We start from the raw sequence: 25,406 nt of genomic DNA, 5'->3' as shown, positions 1-25,406 counted from the left end.
ATGAAATGAAAGAGTCATTTGTCAGTAAGCCTTTGATGGCATTGTGCTGAAGCATCATCTTATTAGAGGAAAAGTTAACCTACAACCTACGTACAAAGTTATTGTCCTATTCTTAGCAACTTTTAAAGTGGTCTTTTAAAAGTTAGCATTTACCTTCCTCTTCTGCCTCTTTTTATTTAACTGCTATTGCTTATGATTTTGTTCAGGCTCTCTACTATTTACCGTATTCCAGTCTCTAAAACCACTGCCTGGTTTCTAGGGTAAATTGGACCCGAGAAACCAGATAGCTGCTATACAAAAAGCTAAAAAATGTCAAAGAAAATGCAAATTGCCTCATCACTGCTCCCATCTTACTAAAAATTTATGTAAAGGTGAATGAACCTTTATTAACACTGTAAAAGAAGATCCACACTGTGCACTGCTATTGTGACAAAATCAACATTTCTTTGAGCTATATAACAATTAGAGGTCCAGGACTCTGCTGTACAGGTAGAGAATCTCAAAATGTAAGTAGTAAACCAATACGGGACATGCCTCCATATCTGTACAGACACTAAGGTGAAGTGACCCTGTCAATGAAGCAGAGCTAGCATGAATTATGCTTTATCATGGCCCTGCCAACCTACTGCTGTCCCTGGCTTAGATATCTTCATCTTTAATATTTGTTGGTCACAATGTGAGTATTATTAGGCTCTCATTAGGAATTGTAGGTAGGGCTTGTTGGCATGCATTTGTTTTAGGCTAATGCCAAATGGTGTCTGAAATCAGCCTGAAATATGCAGGCCAAAAATCATCAAGGGCATTAGCCTCCTCTCCTGCATGCACCCACAACTGATGTGTCAGCTCAAGTGCAGGCACATGCATCTGATTTTGGCAAAGAAACAAGAGAGTTTGCATTCTCGTGCCAAAATCAGCCGAGTGTGCCTGCACCCGGTCTGACACAATGATTCCGTGTGCAGACTGGAGAGGAGGCTAATGACCAAATAGAGGCAAATTTTTGGCCTGCGTATTGCAGCTGGCCAATTTCAGCCCTGTGTGGCATTAGCCGAAAACAAACTCGTGGCAACAAGGCCTACCTGCAATTGCTAATGACTAATGTCTAATAACACTCACATTGTTACCAACAAATACAAATATTAAAACTAATGTATCCAAGCCAGGAAGAGCAGTAGGTTGGCAGGGCCATGATAAACCAGATTTCATGCATCAGAGGGTTACGGGTATAAAAGTTGTAGTGCTCTTCTAGTTGACGGAATCAAGTGAACTTGGGAGTTTTCAGAAAATGCTTCCTTTAAAAAAGATTCTATTACAAGCATTAGCTGCTTTGTCTGCAGTATAAACTGTACAAACCATAATCTGAGCTCTGTTTTGTTCAAGCCCAAGAAAAATATATATATGAGGTGGCAACTAAAATGAAGTGCGAAATTTGTGAATACTATATTGCTCCTGAATTAATATTTTAATAACGTTAATTATTAATAATAAAGCATATACCGCATATCTGTATGGAAAAAAACAGGAGGCAGTGTTTCTCTTTTAAATGGACTGCATATTTTAAAAATAAATAAATGCAACGGCAGATTACAGTCACTGTATGTGCAAACTGACATTTGGGACATTTATTATAGACTATAGCCTTCCTTGCATGTACAGTTATTTTGTGAGCCTTTCCTACATAAAGAATATACTCAGCAATATTAATCGAATTCAATTAAAAAATTAGATAAGGCAAATAAAGACATCACTGTGAAGGAAGGTGTAAAGGCAACTTGCCTGTTAATAAGAGGCAACAAAAACCACACTATGTTTTGGGTGGCCTGTCCTTGACAGCGTAGTTCAGCTATTTACACTATGACCTATCTTTTAGAAGGATGAAATGTAAGGCACTTGCGCAACAATACTAAGATTTTTTCAGAAACACTCTGTAAGAGACAAACAATATTGGTAAATCCTTGTTATGAACTTCAGCCTTTATATATTGGGCCTGAATAATTTTGACGAGAACATTTATCTCAATTCCTGATTTTACCACTGTTTATCACATGAAAACAGTGATGATGTATAACAAAGTTACAAGATGGTGACCCCCTGTGGCCAACTTTGAAAGCATAAATCATTTGTTTGATTAGGCTTGTTGTGCAGTAAGTTCATGTTTATGTTTAGTATACAAAATACAGCATTTCTAGCCTTATTCTATTTTAGACCTTCCTTGTCCTTTAAGGGAAATATGTATATAGAAATATTCTGTCATGATTTTTATGGTATAGTTTTTATTACTCAGTTACATTGTATACATTGCAAATAATGCACTATTATTTAAAATTATATTCTCTATACCAATAAATGTATTTTTTAAAGTTGTAATATTGGTGTGTGGGCAGCCATCCTGTAGTGCCACCTACTGGACAATTTCCAATAGTGGTCAAGAAACTTGTCAGAAGAAAGGCTTTCCTGCTTACAAGCAGCATACACAAGGGTAACCATCTAATGCTGTAAAATGTGAATTTATTTAGACATTTTCAGCCCGATGAAAGAATGTTTCAAGTTGCCTCTTATCCTTGTCACCAGTAAAGGCATGCAAATAATGAGCCAATAAGTCCAGACTTTATACACAAACTTACTTATTGGCACACGCTCTTGGATGATTATAAATGTGACGGGCCAGAGGTGGTTGTAGGGAGCTCATGAGTGAAGGGGGCCCAATAAAGCCCTAATTAATAAGTAGGTTCACTATAGCTTGGTAAAATAGGTCAACTTACCAATGTTTTAGGGACCTAAAGTGATTTTGCTGTGACGCCCAGTAACATCTAGTTATGCCATTGTGAGGGGTATTGGAACACATAGCCTGTTTAGTGTTTGTAACAAGCTCACTATAGAGCTATGGGTTCCGTTATCTGGAAACTCATTATCCAGAATTCTCAGAATTACAAAAAAGGCTGCCTCCCATAGACTCCATTTTATCCAAATAATTCAAATTTTTAAAAATTATTTTCTTTTTCTCTGTAATAATAAAACAATACCCTATACTTGATCCCAACTAAGATATAATTAATCCGCATTTGAAGCAAAACCAGACTATTTGGTTTATTTAAGGTTTACATAATTTTCCAGTAGACTTAAGGTGTGAAGATCCAAATTACCGTAAGATCCATTATATGGAATACCCCAGGCCAGCATTCTGGATACCTGTATAACCTAACAAAAGGAGGTAAAACATCTCTGTACATTTTTTAGCACACAAATACAGGCAGTGCCCTTAGTATACAATTTTACATAATACAGGCCTGTTTGTGCCTACATACAGTTATAATATTAATATAAAGGAAACCAATATAACCCTACATAACACTCAGAATAAAAGCTACCATTAAAACAGCTACATCTAATTACATGTTCTTTTGTTGTTTGTTGTGTTAAAAAATATAAGAATACCGGTTCGCTTCTATGAATATTTCATTGATTTTTCAGTACCGTTCCATTACGTTTTCCCACATTTGAGTAGGAGGAAAGCTGAAATTGTTACATACCTAATGTAAGAAATAGTTTTAAGTTATCAGCTATATCCAGACACTGAAATAACTTTCTTCCCTAAAAGAGAAAAAATGTTATAAAACTGTTGCAGTTGGTTAAGACTGATATGATCAATTGCTCTTTGTATACAGCCTCTGAAATTAAAACAATTGTTTTCTGCATATGGAGCATTAAGTTGATGAACCAGGAAAGTACATTATAATTTTGCATAATTTTACAGAAGGCACTAATCGAAATAACGTATTCTAGACGTATAGAAAAAAGCTCAGCTCAATACATTTTGTGTCAGGTAATACTACCTAATAAAAGGACACATACATGTACCTATGAGACACACAATGCAGATATGTGACCTGTTATCCAGACCTGGGGTTTTCTGGATACGTTCCATGATCTTTCAAAGTTTGAATCATAATGAATTCTGCAAGAAAATCATTTCAACATTAAATAAACCAAATAGGCTTGTTTTACCTCCTTTAAGGATTAAGGTACAAGGTCAAAAGGTAATAATTTTGAAAAATTTGGATAAAATTTGGAGCTTTCTGGATAACTGGTTTCCAAATAACAGATACAATATCCGTATACATTTTATAAAGATTTAATGTAAATAGATTTTTGGTGGTAGACAGACTAGTTGGCTCATTTCCAAATAACAGATACCATATCTGTATACATTTTATAAAGATTTAATGTAAATTGATTTTTGGTGGTAGACAGACTAGTTGGCTCATGCTGAGTGCCCAGCACACTTCCAGCCTCAAAAGTCTTAAATACCTACACTATAATTGCTAGGTTAACGTGGTGCTTCTTGTTAATAATGTACAAAAAAACAAGATGAATATAGTTGACTCCTAGACATAAGTGTCATATAAAGGTAGTCATGCACTATAAGATACAGTAGGCTTGTTTGGTGAGGTCACCAAATGAGCAGATTGTTCCCCTGTTATGCCCACCAAAGGCTCTAGGGCCAAACGATTGGGTTACAAGATGGGAATAGGCAACATTGGGGCAAAGATCTCATTCTGCCCAATAGACATCTGGCAGTTTTTTGGTCAGATATTGGTTGGGGAGGATAGTTGGAGGGCTCCACACATTGGCAGATAAGTTGCCAAATTGATCTAAAGGACCGAATCAGCAGCTTAAATCTGCCCGTGTATGGCCACCTTAGGTAGAGTTTGTAGAATACAGTAACTATACAGATTTGGTAAGAAAGTGGTGGGTCTAAAGAAGAGTCCATAATATTGAGATAGAATTCTCAGACATGTTGTTTACAGTGTTGTTTGCTGAGTCAGACAGTTAAATTGATTAATTATCCAGGGTTACATGCTACAGTACATACCACACACAGTTCAAACAATATAAGACCCAGAGACCAGACATCTGATTTTCTCGCACTATGTGGGGTCTGGCGGCTTTAAGATTACCTGAGTAATCACTTCTGGAGCCAGGTACGAAGGGTATCTGAGTGGTGTGATTGTAAAGCAAACATTTGCTATAGCTGTTCATGCATTTTACATGTACTGATACTGATAAAAACAATGCAAGCACCAATAAACGTTGCAATGTTCCTTCTAACACCAGCACACCTTGGCACAAGGGCCCTTACTATGAACAAGAATAAGCAGAACCATAGGTTTATAGTTACTTGTATTATTGTCAGTGCCATATATATTATACCCTTCAATCTGAAGTCTGGGTAATTTTAACCATCATGGAAAAGATCAAAATGAACAATTAAAACAATAAATGAAAAAGGTTTTCTGAAAGAAGGCAAGACATTTTACACTGTATGAACTTTTCATTATGGTTCCAAGCTACTTAGCTTTATTATAAGACACTGGGGCTCATTTATCAACACTGGGCAAATTTGCCCATGGGCAGTTACCTATAGCAACCAATCAGTGATTAGCTTTTTGAAACCAGCTGCAAGTAGGACAATGAATGCAGCAATCTGATTGGTTGCCATAGGTTACTGCCCATGGGCAAATTTGCCCAGTGTTGATAAATTACCCCCACTGTGTCCCTAGGACTTTTCCACAGCAATCCTAACCCAATAACCCAAATGCAAAAATGATACTCAGTTTTAGCTATTATTGCATTCCTTACAGTGTACTAAAAAAATGTTGAACAACAACAATCTGACAGTTTCTAGGTCAAAGTGATCAACCACTATGTGGAACATTTGATCTGCATTTGTTAGATGATTATGGGAACTTTAAAAGATTAGTGTATTGGAACTATATGTATATAAGTTGTTTCAGATGACACACCGTGTCACCATAGCAGATGTTTACTGTAAAGTGAGAAAGAACAAATGTTAACAGAAGAAGACAGAACAAATGCACAGTAGTTTAGGTAAAGAGATCCCTAAACTACAGGGTAATGCTAAGAAATATTTACGAGGAATGCAAAGGAGTTTACACTAGGGATGCACCGAATCCACTATTTTGGATTCGGCCGAACCCCAGAATCCTGGCCGAATACCGAACCGAATTGGAATCCTAATTTGCATATGCAAATTAGGGATGGGGAAAACATTTTTTACTTCCTTGTTTTGTGACAAAAAGTCACATTATTTCCCTCCCCCGGCCTAATTTGCATATGCAAATTAGGATTTGGTTCGACCAGGCAGAAGGATTCGGCCGAATCCTGCTGAAAAAGGCCAAATCCCGAACCGAATCCTGGATTCGGTGCATCCCTAGTTTACACTGTAGGTAGTTAAAAAGAAGCTAAAATTCTTTATAAAGATAAAGAATAATAGACAAGAAATGAGTCAGATTCAAATGCAATTTATGGTCAGAAAAATATGTGAACTATAATTTACAGAATGGTCTAAAGAAGGAAGAATTTGGTAATTAGTTGTTAGTTCCCATCATTCTAGTGCAGTAAATACTAATAATATTACTGCACATTGACTTTAGCAATTTTTTCCCCTAAGTACAGGTATTGGGTCCATTATCAGGAAAAACCTTATCCAGAAAACTCCGAATTACAGAAAGGCCATCTTCCATAGATTCCATTTTATCCAAATAATCCAAAGTTTTAAAATGATTTCCTTTTTCTTTTTAATAATAAAACAGTACCTTGTACTGTACATGATCCAAACTAAGATTAATCCTTATTGGAAGCAAAACCAAACTATTGGGTTTATTTAATGTTTACATGATTTTCAATTAGACTTATTGGCAGGGGCGATCCTGGCCCCTCCGCTCAGGGCTGGTCCTATCAAATGTGGGGCCCAATTGGGACCATGTTGGCGGGGCCCCTAGACAAAGTGTTGCTGGCTACTGACACACCAAGTATTTAGGAAAATAAGGGCATACAGGCACAAAATAGAAAGGAAAGGGGCAGACAAGGTAACATAATAGGGGCACACAGGGTAAGAGAGAGAAGGAGGAAATAGGAGAGTGGACTGGGCCAATTAGTTTGGGGCTGGGCCGATTCAGCTTGGGAGCAGGCTTGGTTGGATTGGGGGCAGGCAGGGCCTATCAAGGTTGGAGGAAAGCTGGGCCTATGAGAGTTGGGGGCAGGCTAGACCTATGGATTTGGGGATGGGCTGGACTCTCAAAGTTGGGGGCAGGCCAGGCAGCATCATGTGCTGAGGGAAATATTATCTGTGCTGCCCTGTGGTGCGGGGCCCCCCAGAGGTGCGGGGCCCAATTGGGCCCAATTGGTCCAATTGGCCTAAGGCCGGCCCTGCCTCCGCTGCCTGAGGCAGCAGCAGTTGCTGCTGCCCCCCCTCCCCCGGAAATTCGCTCTTAAAGTACCAGGAGCAGCATTTTTGCTGCCCCTGGTACCTAGTGGAGTGCTGCCCGCCTGAGGCAACAGCCTCAACTCGCCTCATTGGTGGAGACAGTTTTTTGAAGGTCTGCCTGGGTCAAAACTGGCTGCCCGGTTTTCCAAATTCCATTCTGTATCCGATAAAGGTGGCAACAAAACAAAAGCATTGTTAATCTATCAGTAGTTTATTAGCAGTTTAAAAAAACTCAAAAAAGGTTACTTTTCTGCACAATAAAAACTAGAAGAAATTAATTAACTGCAATTTGTGACTGAAGCCTGTAGGTGGGGACAGTGCACTGCTATATATATATATATGTAAAGACTGTCCATACGGATGATCAGCATCAAAGTGTCCTCTGGCGTGCTTATTTAGGATGTTTTATGATGGTGCATATATGGTTTTCTGGGGTTGATTTACAAATTTTTCGCTTTTATCCCACCTAAATCAGGCAGTATTTATTTTGGTAGTAGAAATATCTATGAAATGTGTATGCACTAACTTGATTTTGGGGTGTCTACAAGCAAGATACTTTGGTAATGCTATCCACAATGGGCATCAAACTGTTCAGTGGACCCCTTGCCTTCATATTTAGGATGTTTTTTCTTTGTACCTTATGCTATGTGGAAGATAACATGCTAGAAACTGGAAGCTTTGAAGGGATTTTCCAGTATATCATCAAAACGTCAAATTTGGGAAAGAATTGTGAGTAGTTTGAAATAGAAAGATATGGGTACCCATTTTGGATGCACATGAATGTGTACTTTCCAAAAATATATAGTTTTGGGGGTCAATGTATGTTTTTGTGTTTTTTTCCAGTTGATTGTGTTGATTTTCAGTAGCTGAAGTGACCTCTGGGATAATTTGTATGTGATAACTTCATTTTGGGGTCTCTAAGCACAAGATACTTTGATAACTCCATGCACAATGGACATCAAACTGTTCAGCGGAACCCTGGCATTAATATTAAGAATGTTTTTTTCTTGGTACCTTATGCTTTGTGTGAGATATGAATTTTCAAAATGAACCTTTTGAGATGATTTTTCAGAACTGTACGTTTTTATAAAAATGGCTACGTTCAGAATAGCTTTGGTGATTAGGAGTAAAAAGACATGGTTACACATTTTGGATTTGGCATAATCTGTACTTTTCAAAAATATATGGTTTCCTGGAGTAAACCTAGGGGCAGATTCATTAAGGGTCGAATTTCGAAGTTAAAAATACTTCGAAATTCGACCCTCGAATTGAAATCCTTCGACTTCGAATATCGAAGTCGAAGGATTTAGCGGTAATCCTGCGATCGATCGATCGAAGGATTTTTCGTTCGATCGAACGATTAAATCCTTCGAATCGTACGATTCGAAGGATTTTAATCCAACGATCGAAGGAAAATCCTTCGATCAAAAAATCACAGGCAAGCCTATGGGGACCTTCCCCATAGGCTAACATTGACTTCGGTAGGTTTTACCTGCCGAAGTAGAGGGTCGAAGTTTTTTTTAAAGGGGAAGTACTTCGACTATCGAATGGTCGAATAGTCGAACGATTTTTCGTTCGATTTCGTTCGAATTCGAACTAATTTAACCAATTCGATGGTCGAAGTACCAAAAAAATACTTCGAAATTCGAATTTTTTTCATTCGAATCCTTCACTCGAGCTTCATGAATCGGCCCCTTAGTGTTCCAGGATTTTTGGCTTTAGAATCTAAAGTATGGCAAATTCTGCTGTAGTGCTGGGAGTTCTATAAAAAATCAGAAATCTCCAGAAAACTATACATATCTGGTATTGACACGTTTGAGAGACATGAGGCTTGCCAAGTGAGTTGAAATAGTGTGCATAAAATAAACTATTTCTCTGTTATTAATCCCTATATCATGAAAAATGGCAATTATTTAAATTTTTATTGGTTTTTAGAACTCTTAATCTTGCTCCAGAAGTGGAAATACATAAAAATCCCAGCAGATTTAGAAAGTTCAGGTTCTCCTGAAAAAATTATGTATAATTTTCCTAGGTAAACTAAAAATCCCCCCCCCCCAGGAAATGCCCCTAAAGTGAAATGGGAAATTCTACTATCACTTAAAGGTTTAAAGGATGAGAGGCGGGGAGGGGATTTCAATGCTATAGACGAGGCAGGCCCTGCAGTTCAGCCCTGCGATAGAGTGGTCTGTTTCCTCTATAGTTATGCCTCTGGTCCGAGACAAAAAGAGCACAGGAACAAAGGTTAAAACAATGTATTTTTATTGCTACTTTTTATTACTCATCTCTCTATTCAGACCCTCTCCTATGTATATTCAAACCAGTTTGTTCAAACCAGTGCATGGTTGCTAGGCTAATTTGTGCCCTGGCAACCAGATTGAAGGAAACTGGAGCGTTCTTGAGTAAAAAGCTAAATAATGCAGTAACCAAAAATGATAAAAAAATTAAACCAATTGCTAATTGCCTCAGAATACCATAACAATCCCTTACAGGTATGGGATCCAGTATCCAGAAAGTTCTGAATTACGGAAAGGCCATCTCCCATAGACTTCACTTTACCCACATAATCCAAATGTTTAAACATTTTTTTTAAATGATTTGTTTTCTCTGTAATAATAAAACAGTACCTTGTACTTGATTCAAACTAAGATATAATTAATACTTATTGGAAGCAAAACCAGGCATGTTTACATTATTTTCTAATAGACTTAAGGTATGAAGATCCAAATTACAGAAAGACCCATTATCCAGAAAACTCCATGTCCTGATCATTCTGGATAACAGGTCCCACACCTGTATATGCATATAGAAAACGCTTTCAACTTAGTCCTTGAGATAAACTTTCATTTACATTTTAATAATTAGTGAAAAAATACTGGTTTCAGTTGACAGTGTTATTGAAACAGGATTAGCTATGGGACGTGCAAACAGAAAGCAATAGAATACTTTCATATGAACCTTAAATCCAATTCCCCATTTGTGGGAATGAAATAAACATGAATATTATGGAAATACCCGGATGGACTGTTAACAAGTTGATGAAACCATAACTTTTAAGGAAACATAAGAAGACAAGAAACATAAAATCCAATTAATTTTTTTTTTTACGTGTGGCGCCACATGGCATTCATAACAGGCTAGTTATTTAATACTTCTTTTCTTAGCCTAATAAAAGTAAATTCAAGATATGTCTCTGCTAACCTTGCCTAAAGAACTAATTATCTTAATATTACATAAACCAATGTCGTGTTTACCCTTCAAATAAAATTTAAAGAAACTTGAAGACTTCATTAATTCTACAAATACATGTATAAAGAATTTTCTTACAAAATCTAGGGTAATGATTAAATGCAAAGAAGGAGGGGGTTATTGGAATCACTGTTACTGTAACCGTGATTTTAAGACTGGAAGTATCATTTATTTAAATAGCTCTATTATTTTATGCTTTACAGATATGGTTGAATAATTCCCATTAATCTCTGCCCCAGATCAGCCTACAATCTATTTTTTTCTAATTACTGGTCCCTTAATATTTGTTGAACATTAGCACCCAGAATCACACAAAAACTATTTGCTGAAAGATCAGAACTAGTTAAAATGTCACATTAAATGACTCAAAATATATTTGTGTATTTTTTTTATGGTAAACCAATATGGGATTTATTACCCGGAAATATGTTATACAGAATTACGGAAAGGCCATCTCCTATAGACTCCATTTTATTCAAATAATCCAAATTTTTAAAATTCATCACCATCATCATCATCAATTTATATAGCGCTGTCAAGATACGCAGTGCTTTACTGCAGTTATAGCAAACAGGGAATAAATGGTGGATAACAAACAAGGATTACAGAGTACAATAGGGTTAGAAGGACCTAGATATTAGAGTTTACAAACTAAAAAGTTAGGGTACAATTGAGACATTAGGATTATATAAACACTTTGTCATTTTTGATACAGCAATTATTAATTAAGGTACATCGAATAAGCCTCTTTAAACAGATGGGTCTTTAAGGAGCGCTTGAAAGTTTGGAAAGAAGGAGAAAGTCTGACAGCTTGTGGCAGAGTTCCAGAGAAAAGCAGAGGCCCGAGAGAAGTCTTGTAGACGAGAATGGGCAGAAGTGATCAGAGGAGAAGTGAGGTGAAGATCAGAAGCAGAGCGTAGGTTTCGTGAAGGAGAGTATTTGGAGATTAGAGATGAAATATAGGGAGGGGTTTCATTATTAAGGGCCTTGAATGTGAGTGTAAGTAATTTGAATTTGATTCTAGAAGAGATTTGGAGCCAGTGAAGGGACATGCATATGGGAGCAGCTGATGTTGAGCGGCGAGCTAGATAAGTGAGTCTAGCGGCCACGTTTAGAACAGATTGGAGTTGTGAAAGGTGACTTGTTGGAATACCTGTGAGGAGTAAGTTGCAGTAATCAAGGTGGGAGATGATGAGAGACTGAATCAGTGTTTTAGTTAATTCTGAACTGAGATAGGGTCGTATTCGAGCAATGTTGCGCAGTTGAATATGGCAAGATTTTGCAAGTGTTTGAATGTGTGGTGAAAAAGACAGATGAGAGTCTAAGATAACTCCTAGGCAGCGTGCCTGTGTGGTAGAATGAACGGTGGTGTTGTTTACGGTGAGTGATATCTGAGGGACAGGGGAAGATCTTGGAGGAAATATAATGAGTTCTGTTTTACAAAGGTTCAGTTTCAGGTGGCGCTGTGACATCCAGGAGGAGACAGCAGAGAGACAGTCTGTGACTTGGGAAAGGACAGAAATAGAAAGATCAGGAGTAGACAAGTAGAGTTGCGTGTCATCAGCATAAAGGTGATACTGAAGTCCAAATGACTGAATAAGTTTTCCTAGTGAAGTTGTATAGAGCGAGAACAACAGGGGGCCAAGAACAGAGCCTTGAGGAACTCCAACAGAGAGTGGGAAAGTAGTAGAAGTAGAGTTAGAGAAGGAAACTTTAAAGAAACGATCAGACAGATAAGATGTAAACCATGAAAGAGCAGTGTCCCGAAGGCCAGATGAGCGTAGAATGTCAAGGAGGAGTGTGTGGTCAACTGTGTCAAAGGCTGCAGAGTGATCTAGAAGGATTAGAATGGAATAATGACCTTTAGACTTTGCCAATAGAAGATCATTGGTTACTTTGGTGAGTGCAGTTTCAGTCGAGTGTGATGGGCGGAAGCCAGATTGCAAGGGGTCGAGGAGGGAGTTGTGAGTGAGATGCTGGATCAGGCGTTTGTAAACAAGCCTTTGATTTCCTTTTTCTCTGTAAACAGTGCCTTGTAATGATCCAAACTGACATATAATTAATCATTATAAGCAAAACCAGCCAATTGAATCGATTTCATGTTTACTCGATATACTCTTAGACTTATAGTAAGAAGATCCAAAGATCCTTTCTCTCTCTAAAGCTTAGACTGAATAACAGTGCTTATAGGCATCTCTTTTGAATAAAAGTTATAAGCAGCAAAGGACTGTGTGGAACTATGCTTCTCTGTGCAATAATTTGATACAAATTATTTTTAGTTCTCCTTAAAAGGCAAATAGAAACTACTGTCAGAGCAGACATTTACCTCTTTCCCAACATATCCCTACATATAACTACCACATGAACTATGCACACTAGGATTCCAAAGGGAAATAACAGCAGCTCTCATAGAACATTTAAAAGCAGAAGGAAACTGGGTTACGTACATTTTCCATTGCATCTCACCTCATTTAGATTTGGGATAGCAGATAAAAGTAAATCATTTTGAAGGCCAGTGTGTTTAAAATTTGTTGAAACCATTTAATGTCACAATCACATATACTTTTTCCTGGGATTTTGCATTATTTGATCGAGGGAGGCCTGCAAACCACCAAGTCATTCACTGCTTTGAGATTTTCTAGTGATTAACTTCTATGGTTACCCAAGTGATCCTGGTAGGTAGCCAGTTAAAAGTCTGTCTGATTTCTAGGAACATGCTTTTTGCAGGTGGTCTCTGTGACTTATCCATCACTAATGCACTCTGGATGAATTTCAGAATGAATTTAAACATATGTGAATTGCATTTTGCTTAGGTTGACATTTATTTTGCTTAAATCCCAGTAACATGGAAGAATACACAGTTAAATGTTTAACATATGAAAACTGTTTTCTTATTATTGGAACACACAATAAACTAATTAGAGATGTTTGAAGTAAGCCTTAAAATATATTCTTTGGAAAATATGACAAATTAAGAATGTTAATGCAAATAAAGTGAATTTTCATGTTTCTCATGATCCTCTGTGCAATTCTTTCATTCCCCTGTCAGCACACAGAGACAGAGTACTGTTTTATGCATTAAATCTGATAAAATTATTCTGTAACCTTTTTTCAAGGAGACATATCATTTAAAAATAAATAAGGTTATAATAGCAGTATTTTATATTCTGATCAACGCTATAATAGTAGTGATGAGTGCAATTTTTCACAAGGTTTTCCCATGAAAAATAAACACCATAGACTCCAATGTATTGTGAAAAAAAGAGTTGCCACAAAGAAAAGTTGTGTGGTCAATGGGAAAAATACACCATTGAATTTAAAGTGTTTTGTAGTAATTGGTCAGCAAACATACAAATGCCAGGATCACTGACCAGATCATTATATAAAGGACCAAGCTCTTTAACAAGTACATACCAAATGTTTACCAGAGGAAAAAACTAAACAAAATGAAAAAACAAACATTAAAAAATAATATTTGTAAATGAAAAAATTGCATTAAGTTACTAAGCTATAAAATACACACTGGAACCTTTAGCCCCTGCAATCAGGTAAAAACTTTGCAAATTCTTTGCATTTTTTTTTAAATAAAGGAATAAAAGATGAAAATAGTGTTTGGGTATTTTTGTAAATTTGTTTTTTGATGGGATTGGAAGGGATTATTTCACTTCTCTAAACCTTTGTGTTTTGTATGCATTTAAGTAACACTAAAAATGTGTAAAACCATGAAAAACCTTTCATACTGTGTATTTGTTGCTCTTATTAAATTTACAATTAGTGCAAGAATAGTTGTACTAATCGTGTGAGCATCCTACAAGGTACAGGATCCATGTTCCTTTTCCCAGTATTTATAGTCTGGTGCTTAGGTTAGTCTAGGACTGTCAAAGTACAAGAGAGGGGTATCGGGCACTCGAAAGAACTCCACAAGGACTGCCAAAAATAAAGTTAAAATTTTAATATTTATTATATTGTATATTTATTGTTAGATATTACATTTTTGACTTTATGTTTGGAGGCCCTTATGGAATTCTTTTGAGTTCCCGATACCTCTCTTCTTGTACTTTGCTGTTTTTTTTGTTTCCTAAACTGAGTGGCTGGTGCACCTGGACCGCCTGTTCTACGCGGTGTGATCAACATATTTTGTATCCTGTGTCCCCCTTTTTTTCGGTAGTCTAGGACTGACCAAGCCAACACTCCTTGAACTTTCCACCAACAAGACTATTCTCACCCACAGGTTGCTTTGTCACATATGTGCAGTTGGCCATGTGTGGCCAGACCGCACTAAGTCCCAGCAGACAATACAACCGGTGATCAGTTAGATATTTGATCCTTGGGTCATTATGTAGCCAGCTTTACTGCAAAGCAACAAACATTGAGCATATTTGTAAGCAGGTGTCCCTAGAATTGCTTTGGTAGTGATGAGCAAACCAGCAGTTGTAAAAAAATTGAAGTTATATTTATTAGTCCAACTCCAACATGTCATTCCAAATTAACACCAACAGGCAAATCTTCAATATACAGTACAGGGCCACCTCTTACAGGAACCTAGCATCTTTTTACTTACAGGATTTCTTCCAGCATTACCTTTTAATACCAATCGGCCGGTCCTGTTCCACCGCCCTCGATGGGATCTCACTATCTCCACCTGCCCTCAGCAACCCAATTCTCCTCACTGGCAGGACAGGACTTTTCACAATGGCCACAGTCCCATAGCCCTCTCTTTTACTATCCTGTTTCCTATCACTGAGTCCCTGACTGGTAGAGGATTTACCGGAAGGCTAGTTCCACTTACTCCTGGTTGGGGCTCTTAACTGCCCTTGCTACACTTTCCTAACTACCTTGTACACCTAGTGCACACTATAACATAAATCTCCTAACTCTGGCTAAGCATACTACTTCCCTTCAACAGATGTTTTTCACTGGACTACGCCCGTCTACAAACTGCCACTCCCTGGTTTCTTTCCCCTATTTATACTGTGTTTCTTCCCACTAGTTCCCTCTAGTGGCCAGGTAAAAAGGTACACTATTACACAGTTAATAGGACCCTGAGGACTCTTGTGGCCAAACCTTGTAAATACATCTTTTAAATCATCACAATTTCCAACATTCAAAACCCATATTCACACTTAACAGGCATTGTCACATTTACATCATCATATACTGCACTTTTTACATGTTATCATCTTCACCCACCTTACATATTTTATAAATGTTTTAAGAGCTACAGTATTTATTAAGATTATTGGGTTTCCAGAAGAGGCAGCTTGAATACCTAGTGATTAAATTAGAAACACAGATTTAGGTTTGGTAATTAGGAAAAGACATAGAGCTAATTTACTAACACAGTTGCAACATTTTACTAGTGTAGTTCCTTATAGCCATCAGTGCGATATTTGCTTTTTTAGCTAGTACTCTAATCAATGTTGATTGGTTGCTATGAGCAACTGTAGTAATGCAATTTAGCATCGATTTTAGCAAATCAGTCCCATAAAAGTTTTATAAATCTGTATTGAATGCTTGTTGAAAACAAATGCCACCGTTGACAACAAGAAGTAATTTGTTCTTTTCAATGGTCCACGTCAAATTACAGTATAAATGCATCCTTGTTCCAACTTCTGAGAACAAAGTGTAAGTGAACACAGATCTACCACTCAGTCACACATACATTTTGTTGTAAGAGTCATTTAAGACATTGCAGGGAAAGAACGTCATGCTTCCATGAACACACTATTGAGGTTGTGCCTGTGACTTTTAGAACAAAAATTTATCAGATGCAGGGCAACTTGGTGATCATTTGCTAAGAGACAGCTCTTGATTTGCATTGCCTAAGTTCGGTGAGGTAACCAACAAGCAGATCTCTGGCCCATTTGGCCACATGCAAAATGGTCCATCACACTGAAGCTGTTTCGGGGACTGTCACTAAAGGACTTCATCAACATGACACTACAGTCTTCACCTGATGGAATTTTCATAACCTGTCTGATAGATATCTAGGTGATGTTCAGCTAGATATCAGGCAGGCACTCCCAAGCGCCCTTTACACAGGCAATACGTTGACAACCTAATCTGGAGGTACCAAGTTGGCAGCTTTAAAGGAGAAGGAAAGTCTTTTTGCACTTGGGGGTGCCAAATGTTAGGCACCCCAAGTGATTTATTTACTTACCTTAAACCCCGCCGGTCCTCCTATCAGCAGAAAACTGCACCGGCCCGGGGTTATTCCAGCGAGCACCATGGAGCGATCCTCTTCCTGCTTCTTCTTTCTTCAAATTTCCCGGGGCAGACGCATGCGCAGTAGAACAAAATAGCTGACTTTTTAGTTAAAGTCCAGCTTTCTGCTCTACTGCGCATGCGCAGCCGTGCGAAGAAAGAGGAAAACGGAAGAGGATCGATCCCTGGTGCTCACTGGTATAACCCTGGGCCAGTGCAGTTTTCTGCTGATAGGAGCACCGGCTCTGGGTTTCAGGTAAGTCAATAAAATCACATTTCACAAAATCGTTGGTGCTAGCAGCCCAATGATGGATTGCTGCTTATAATGTCTGCTTATATACCTTTGAAATCTGTATTTTAATTTATTTAATCACCTTACACAGATGCTACTCATGTACTGCATGCTCTAACTGAAATTGTGGAGGTTTGTGGACTTATAAATTAGTAAGAATACCCTACATAGTTACTGCCACATGTAATAACAAGCACAAGGTGCCCAGGTGCAGTAACCTATAGCAACCAGTAAGATGTTTCCTCTAGAATTGGTGACCTGGTGACAAGATCTGTATCAAGCTTTGGAACTTTCACCAGACAACATGCAGCAGCATGTAAACCATTTTGTCTTGGTTGTTACTTCCAGGTAAGTAGAGACGGAAAATCTGAGTTAGTAAATCCCTTTTGCTCATCCTCTATAGTGCACAGATTACAAACACTATCTATACATATACATGTTTCCTATAAATGTTTTATAGTTGGTGGATTCATTTTTATTTATTTTTCCCTGATTAAGTGAAAACTTAAAAATCTGTAATCATGACCCATATCACACTGTTATTACGTGGCTTATCCATGTGGAGGTCTACATATCATCTATCCATCTCTTGTCTTTTTACAACCCTCTGTTCTAAGTACCTAGATCAACCCTTTCATTGTTAAACCCCCCCCCATCTTATATATATTTAATATTACACAAAGGTTATACTTTCCTGTTTAACAATTTGTAAAACAATAAAAGTAAGGCACACACTCACATGGAATGCAGAACTCTATGTAAAAAAGCTAAGTAAGCAAGTTATCTTACTTCTTTTAATATGGCAACTTGTTAAACATAATATTTTACCATTTTCTCCAGTGTCAATAAAATACATTTAAAAAATCTCAATGAAAGACACAAACAAGAAGGTAATACAGTAAGTACTAATATATTTCAGGAGCCAAGTTCAGTTTTCCACCTTAAAGACCCACTTAACTTACAGAGCTTTCTGGGATTTGGCAAACTAGGGCCCAGTTAACTTTTTATGAGTCCAACTGCACAGGATCTGGATCCTATAGAGAAGGAATTTGCAGATGCACTGGGCATTGTTTTATTCTTTTAAATGCTAGGTAATAGTTCAGACACATAACAATTTAAAAGGTCTCTTTTGCCTGAGAAAATATTAAGAATTTCTCACCATATATTTTTTTTATTTGGACAATAAAAGTTTGTTTTATATGTAAAAGGTTTGTATGTGTTACTTCTGACAGGATATCAGTGAAACTAACCAGATGCCCTAGAGATGGCTTTCTTGTAGGGTCAATTATACAATCATGTTTGATTTTCAGCTTTATAAACAAAGGTTTCCAAACCTTGGATAGAAGATTACATAGTGCAATTGCTCTTCTTACTTCTTAAATAAGCAAATACATTTCTTTGCTTGTCTGGTGTTTTGCTGTGACATGGTTTAACAATATACTATTTAGTTAACATAAACATGCATAAAACATGCATTATATAATTATTAACATCACAAAATAAGGGCAGCATGGCCAACAAGTCTAAAATAATAACAGGGTGCTAGAAATTGGCTAGTATTTTGGTTTAAGGGTTGTGAGTTGACAAGTTAGCTACTATACTTTAATTGGAAAAAATACCCACCTTTTTGGCATAAACTCATTCATTTGGGCTTTTGTAAAAAAGATAAACACCAGGCACAGATATCCCTCTTCGGGCCCCTAGTCCACCAGTTCCTAGCGCCTCTCGCTTTTGAACATGCGGGCTGCGGGTCGCCAGTGCTCCCAGAATGCGGCTGGGTAGCATACTGCCCCTGAAATTTTGCCGCCCTAGGCCTGGGCCTCATCACAAATACAGGCCTGATAAACACATTTGAATTGCCAAAGAAATAAATGTATTTTTTAACATGCAGGCATTTTTGATTTTTGCTGATTTAGAGGAAACCATGATATACTTCCTCTACTGGTTTGAAGGGACCACTCCTCTTTATGCTGGCAATGGTCATTCAACCTGTGCCATATCTTTTTCCATGCTAATGTGGTGGATTCTGGGAAGTTCCAAGCCAATTTGGAGAAACCGCACACCTCACAAAACCCAACCCAGCGTGTCCTGGTGCTTGATGGTAGGAGAATCGGCAACCACCCAACACGGTACGTAGAAGGATCACCGGCACACAGGAGTTCAGTTAGCAGGGCAAGCCCTTGCTATTTTATTAATGCACTGCATTAATAAAATTGCAAGGGCTTGCCCTGCTAACTGAACTCCTGTGTGCCGGTGATCCTTCTACGTGGATTCTGGGAAGAACATCTGCTTTCAAGAGAAGTGTACCACAGAACTTGGAAAGCAATAAAAGAAATCCATCACTTCAACATGGAACTTGGTGAGGAAAGAGTTTCACAGTTTCATTTTATTCAGGGCACTTTCTAATGTAACGTCTTTATGCTTTTAACAAAGTCAGTCCTTTTTAAAAGTGGAACACATAGAAGGTTTGTATTAACTTTCCATAATATTATGTTTGATCTCTTAAGCCATTAAAACAATGTTAAATTGTTAATAGAAGATGAATGGAGATGAATGGAGAAGAATGTAAGGGAAAAAAAGGTGGAAAAAAAACCTATAAAAGACTCTTTTGTTGAAAGGCATTTACTGGCCCTTGAAAATACATGATTACCATCCTGCGCTCATAAACTGAGTATTGCATTAGACACCCAGTGTGGTTCTCTGGGCAGCCATGGAAGGTGCTGGGATTACAAAATAAAAAAGAAACCTTGTTAGCATACTGCAATCCAACCCTCAAATGATTACATTTATTGACTTTATAGATGTATACAATTCTAGGGTTTACACTCTTGCACACAAATTCAAATCAGAGTTGACACAACATAAACCTACAATATGCAGCTAATATCTTATTACCATAACTTGTGAGGTAGAGCCAGATTCCTTGACTATGTCGTTCTGCTGGTTTACATTTAGCTGACATTCACATAGCATATGGCAATAAATAGTATATCAAACATAACTGCAAGAAGCCAATTTGGTTTGGCAAGTGGCAATGTTGCCTTTTGGCTCTGATCACTAGACAGGGAGGATGATGTCACCACATAGCCGAGCTTTTTATTAAAAGTTAAAAAAAAAATACAAAAACAAAAGAACAACCTTAGAGCTAAAATAATGTTTGCATTCCAGGACCCACTGACATGTTAATAATCAGCACTGATATTTAATTGTTATATCAAGTTCTCATGAATCCAAACCATACAACTCTTAGCCAAGATGCAAAGGTTCATGGTTCAGAGCAGGGACACTGAATTTAAAACCCTGTCATATGGACTTGTATGCCAGCCTACCACCCACACTTCTGTCTGCTGTTTAATCTCATATTCATATATGCTCCTTGTTATCCAACATTCTTTCCCAGCATTACCTAGCCCTTTGGCTACTCTTTACTTCATTACTTAAGCGTCCTCTGAGAATAACAGAATATTAATTAGGTTGAATAATGCAATGTGGCTGCTGCTCTCTATATTACATTGCTCTCATCTTTATGAAATAAGAGGTGTTCTGTAATGTTTTCTTTTTTAGTCATCATGTCAGTACTGGAGATTTGAATGTAAGAAGGCAATTATTGGGAAGCGAACATACTGTGCATCTGCAATAAATAGTATTTATGGTTAGGATATGGAAACACTTTTCTGTCCTTATTATTACTTTTAAACAGTTCATCATTTTAAGCTCTTGAAAGGATGAGTGAAGAGTGCATTCAAGAAGAATACAAGTGTTTTGTAGATGATTTTGTCAAGATGTAAAAATCTCTCCCAACACATTATCCCTAACATTATCCCTAACATTATGCCTAAACAAACACCAATAGCAACAAAACAATCCACATCCTAACAGATGATCTGTCCACCCAAAAATGTATATATTGAGTTTCTTTTGTATTTTTAAGGTCAGGTATATAATTTGGCATTTTGGGAGAATGGGTTTTTCGAAAATCTATCAGGAACATTTTTAGAGATTTTAGATACCTGCTTTACTATTGTTTAATGGATCTTGTAAACTATACATCACAGAACATTTCCAGAAAAATGGATACGTACTATTATAAAACAGTATCTATTGTTTCCACTGATTTAGTAGCAATAAAAGAGTACACATAGGTTTTAAAACATATTACAAATCACATATTCTTAGGCTAACATTTCTGCTGTGCAATTTGTTTTTGGTCTAACTTCAGATTATCTCACTTTATTCTACGCAAATGAATTATTTTAATATACAAGCTATATCATTGAGAACCAATATATTCCACAAACTCCCAGTGGAGTTTACAATCTAAGGTCCCTGTCATTAATAAATTAGCATATTTCTTAAAAGTTGATTTCCTAAATATTGTCACGTAAGCAAAATAAACAGATCATAATGAAAAAATAGTTTTTAAAGTCAGCATTTTGGAAACAATGGAGCTCTGGGAAAATGTAAATGCAGGTATGGGAGCCATTATCCAGCATCCTGGTATGTAGAACAATTAAAAAAATGAGGGAGCCTGCAAGCTGCTCCCATATCTGCAAATTTCCTATCCAAAGCCATAATTTTGAGAGAATTTGGATTGGTTTGGGCTCTGTTCCTACATCCTTCTCCTTTCTGACCTGTAGCTGAAGACAGACAGAATTGGAAGAGGATGATGTTTAAGAATTCACTTTAACTTCCCCCTCTGCCTACCCTCAGCTCCATCTCTCCGCTCATCTAAAATATGGGTCCCATTGCTCTGATCATGCCCCACTCCTATTATCTCTGGGTGGCACCAATCAGGTTAGAGGAGTTAAATGGAGATTACCCCCCAAATGGATAGCCAACCCAAAGGTTAACGAACGTCTCCTTCCTTTGCTGACGCAATATTGGGAAATAAACCACGACACTGCAGCAGAACATATAGTGTGGGACGCCGGTAAGGCCTATATAAGAGGTGCATATATCTCCCTTATTAAGTCAGCACGCAGAGAGGGGGACCAGGCTCTCTCTCTTGCTCAAGACACCTTAGCTAAAGCAGAAACAGATCTGACACTAATAGAATCTGACGAAACTAAACAGGCTATGCAATCAGCTCAGAGAGACCTGGACTTACTACTAGTTGACAAATACTCGCAACGGGAGCTTTACAGAGCAGCTGCCTGGTATGACAAGGGCGACAAAAATGGGAAGCTGCTGGCGCTACTGGCCAGGGGGGATGTACCGAAGACTATGATACAGGCCATTACTAATGGGACTACTCTCATTACAGACCCAATACAAATGACACAACAATTTGAGATGTATTTTCAATCCACATACCGTTCACCACCTGATACCTCTTCTGACAAGCTCAAGGAATTCCTAAATACAATAGACTTCCCAGAGGTCCCTCCAGATCTAGCCATGCAATTAGACCAAGACATTACCTTAGATGAAATTAAAGATGCTATCAATGGGTTTCCTATGGGGAAGGCACCTGGTCCAGATGGGATTCCGATTGAATGGTATAAGAAATATGTAGACTTTCTGGCCCCCAAACTTTTAGCTCTCTTTAATGGAATTCATCAAACAGGGGTACTGCCTGACTCATGCTATGATGCCTTTATTACTCTAATATACAAGGAAGGCAAACCCCCTGACAGATGTGACTCATATCGCCCTATATCCCTCCTTAACTGCGACATTAAGATATTTGCCAAAATTATAGCCAACCGACTTAAACTGATAGCGCCTGATCTAATACATCCGGACCAGACAGGCTTTATGCCCTCTAAAACCACAGATATCAATGTGAGACGGCTTTTTACTAACCTAGCGATCCAACATGATAATGGGGGGAATAGGATTGTAGTGTCCCTCGATACAGCGAAGGCTTTTGACACAGTTCAGTGGCAATACCTATGGGAGGTGTTAACTCGTTATAAGCTGGGTCCTAAACTACGAAAGTGGATTCAGATACTTTATGCACATCCGAGAGCTAAGATATTGGTCAATGGGCAAGTATCGGAAAGCATATCACTGGGAAGGGGCACCCGACAGGGGTGTCCTCTCTCGCCTTTCCTGTTTGCCCTGGCTATAGAGCCCCTGGCCATCAGAATACGGGCGAATGAGGATATACAGGGCTTACGTATAGGAAACTTGTCGGAGAAAATCTCATTATACGCTGACGATATGCTAGTCTATTTGGCCAACTCGGGTTTAGCCCTAGGAAATCTCCTGACAACTATTTCTGAGTTTGGCCAATACTCTGGTTTAAAAATTAATCGCACTAAGTCTGTGGTGTTTCCCATAGATCCCCTTCCCCAGGATACGCTGGACACCTTGCTACAGCTCAAAGTAGCACACACATTTAAATACCTGGGAATAGTGATCCATAAGGATCTTCATAGATATGAACAACTTAATCTAGATCCAGTAGTACAGACCCTGACTAACAAAGTTGCGGTGTGGCAGGACCTACCTCTTTCTTTACCAGGCAAAATTAATATGTTTAAAATGATCTTCCTACCCAAATTTCTGTATGTTCTCCATAATTCTCCCGTAACCCCCCGGGCCCATTGGTTCGCCAGAATAGACAAAATTATTAGAGGCTTCTTGTGGGCAGGAGACCATCCTCGATTGAACTTTAGGGTGCTTCAGGCGCCGGCTTCTGGAGGAGGCCTCGCACTGCCGAATCTCAAACTTTACTTTCTTGCAGCCCAGTTGGTATATGCCCACTGGTGGATTGTTCCTGACCGTAGCAACTCCGCAGTAGTGTTGGAAGCTGCAGTAATAGGCTCCTTTGAGGCCCTTGCCAAACTCCCTTACAGAGGTGCCTCTACATATCATGTGACCACTACACCTATGCTCACGGTGGTGAAGGCATTTCAGAAATCTCAAATTCTGGTTCGAGGAACCTCTACAGCCTGGTCCCCCCATACCCCGTTGTGGGGCAATAATCACCTCCCTCATTTTTGCTCACTACCAGACATCGCAAGGTGGGCACAGATTGGGATAAAAACCCTAGGTGATGTGGTCACTGATGGTGACTGTAAAACGTATGCCACAATCCAACAGGAACTGCACCCCCACCCAGATATGCTATTTCGTTATTTGCAATTACGCCATGCTTTCAACGTACAATTTCCAATCAAGCCTGTCGTCTTGAAGGTGACGACCCTTGAGACCTACTTACACAGGTTAGACCTAACTAAACCCCTATCCTGGTTGTATACGATATTATCTACTGCTGGTCCCTCTCCCCTTGAGAGAGTTAAGGGCAAATGGCGAGACGATATCCCTGACCTGACTGACGAAAAGTGGAAAGATGCACTAAAGCTTGTAACGGAGTTATCTATATCTATGAGGGACAGGCTTATACAAATTAAATTTTTAAATAGAGTTTACTTAACCCCCTCCCGTCTGGCAAAAATATATGATAATGTATCAGATCTGTGCCCTAAGTGCAGAGTGGAACCTGGTACCATGTTTCATATCTTCTGGTCCTGTCCGGTGATTCAGAGCTTTTGGAGTGCAGTACTCCAATACTTGAATGAAAAGCTTGCACTACCAAGTATTCGTTCGCCAGAAACCTGTCTGTTGGGGATAATAGAGGGCTTGCAGCTACGCTCCTATGTTAAAATATGCTACCTACAGCTCCTGTATTATGCCAAAAAAGCCATATTACTGCACTGGAAGTCGCTCAACCCCCCCACAATACAATATTGGCAGAAACTGATAAATGACTCTCTCTCGAACCAGAAACTTACATATCTTTCAAGAGGCTGCCCTGGAAAATTTGAAGCGATATGGGGTGCCTGGCTAACTGTGCAATCTAGTTAACTGCCGATGTACTAACATAATGGTTGTGATATTTTATGCCTTACCCCCCTCCCCCCCTCTTTCTCAACTTTCTTCTTTACTATACCTTTACTCTTCTTCTAATTGTATTATGTTTAATGTTTAAAATTTCAATAAAAAAACTTTTAAAAAAAAAATATGGGTCCCATACTTGTATAATATATGCACTGTATGGACAAGGTCAGTGAATAAGAATGTAATAGTTGTTGAGAAGTGAACCATATGCTTGTCATAATGTAATTCTGTATGTATGTATAAAAAGAAATATGGAAAATATTACTTCATACGCAAAACTTTTGACAGAAGTGACTGCTCAGTGTTCTATACTTGGAGAGAACCTCTGCTTACATTTTGTCTACACTTTTTTAAAAAGTTGGAACTGCCTTCGATTTTTTTTTTCACTTCAAGTTTTTTACTGTGAGAATTAGTAATTTTGTGTGCGTCAGTTTTTACGCAGGCATCACTCCAAATGCATTAGAGTCATTGGCGACTTTTTTGTCTCAGTGACAATTTTGTCTTGCCAACTTTTTTGTCTCTGCCACTTTT

General features: G+C 38.2%; 1 pseudogene; it reads right to left on the bottom strand.

The window, feature by feature from the left end:
* LOC108704442 overlaps positions 1-25,406 on the bottom strand; it is a 71,540-nt pseudogene that overhangs the window by 42,129 nt on the left and 4,005 nt on the right.

This window comes from Xenopus laevis, chromosome 1S (genome assembly GCF_017654675.1).
Source record: "Xenopus laevis strain J_2021 chromosome 1S, Xenopus_laevis_v10.1, whole genome shotgun sequence".
Taxonomy (NCBI): Eukaryota; Metazoa; Chordata; class Amphibia; order Anura; family Pipidae; genus Xenopus; species Xenopus laevis.
The sequence above is the reverse complement of the archived record's forward strand: the minus strand, read 5'-3'. Positions and strand labels throughout refer to the sequence as shown.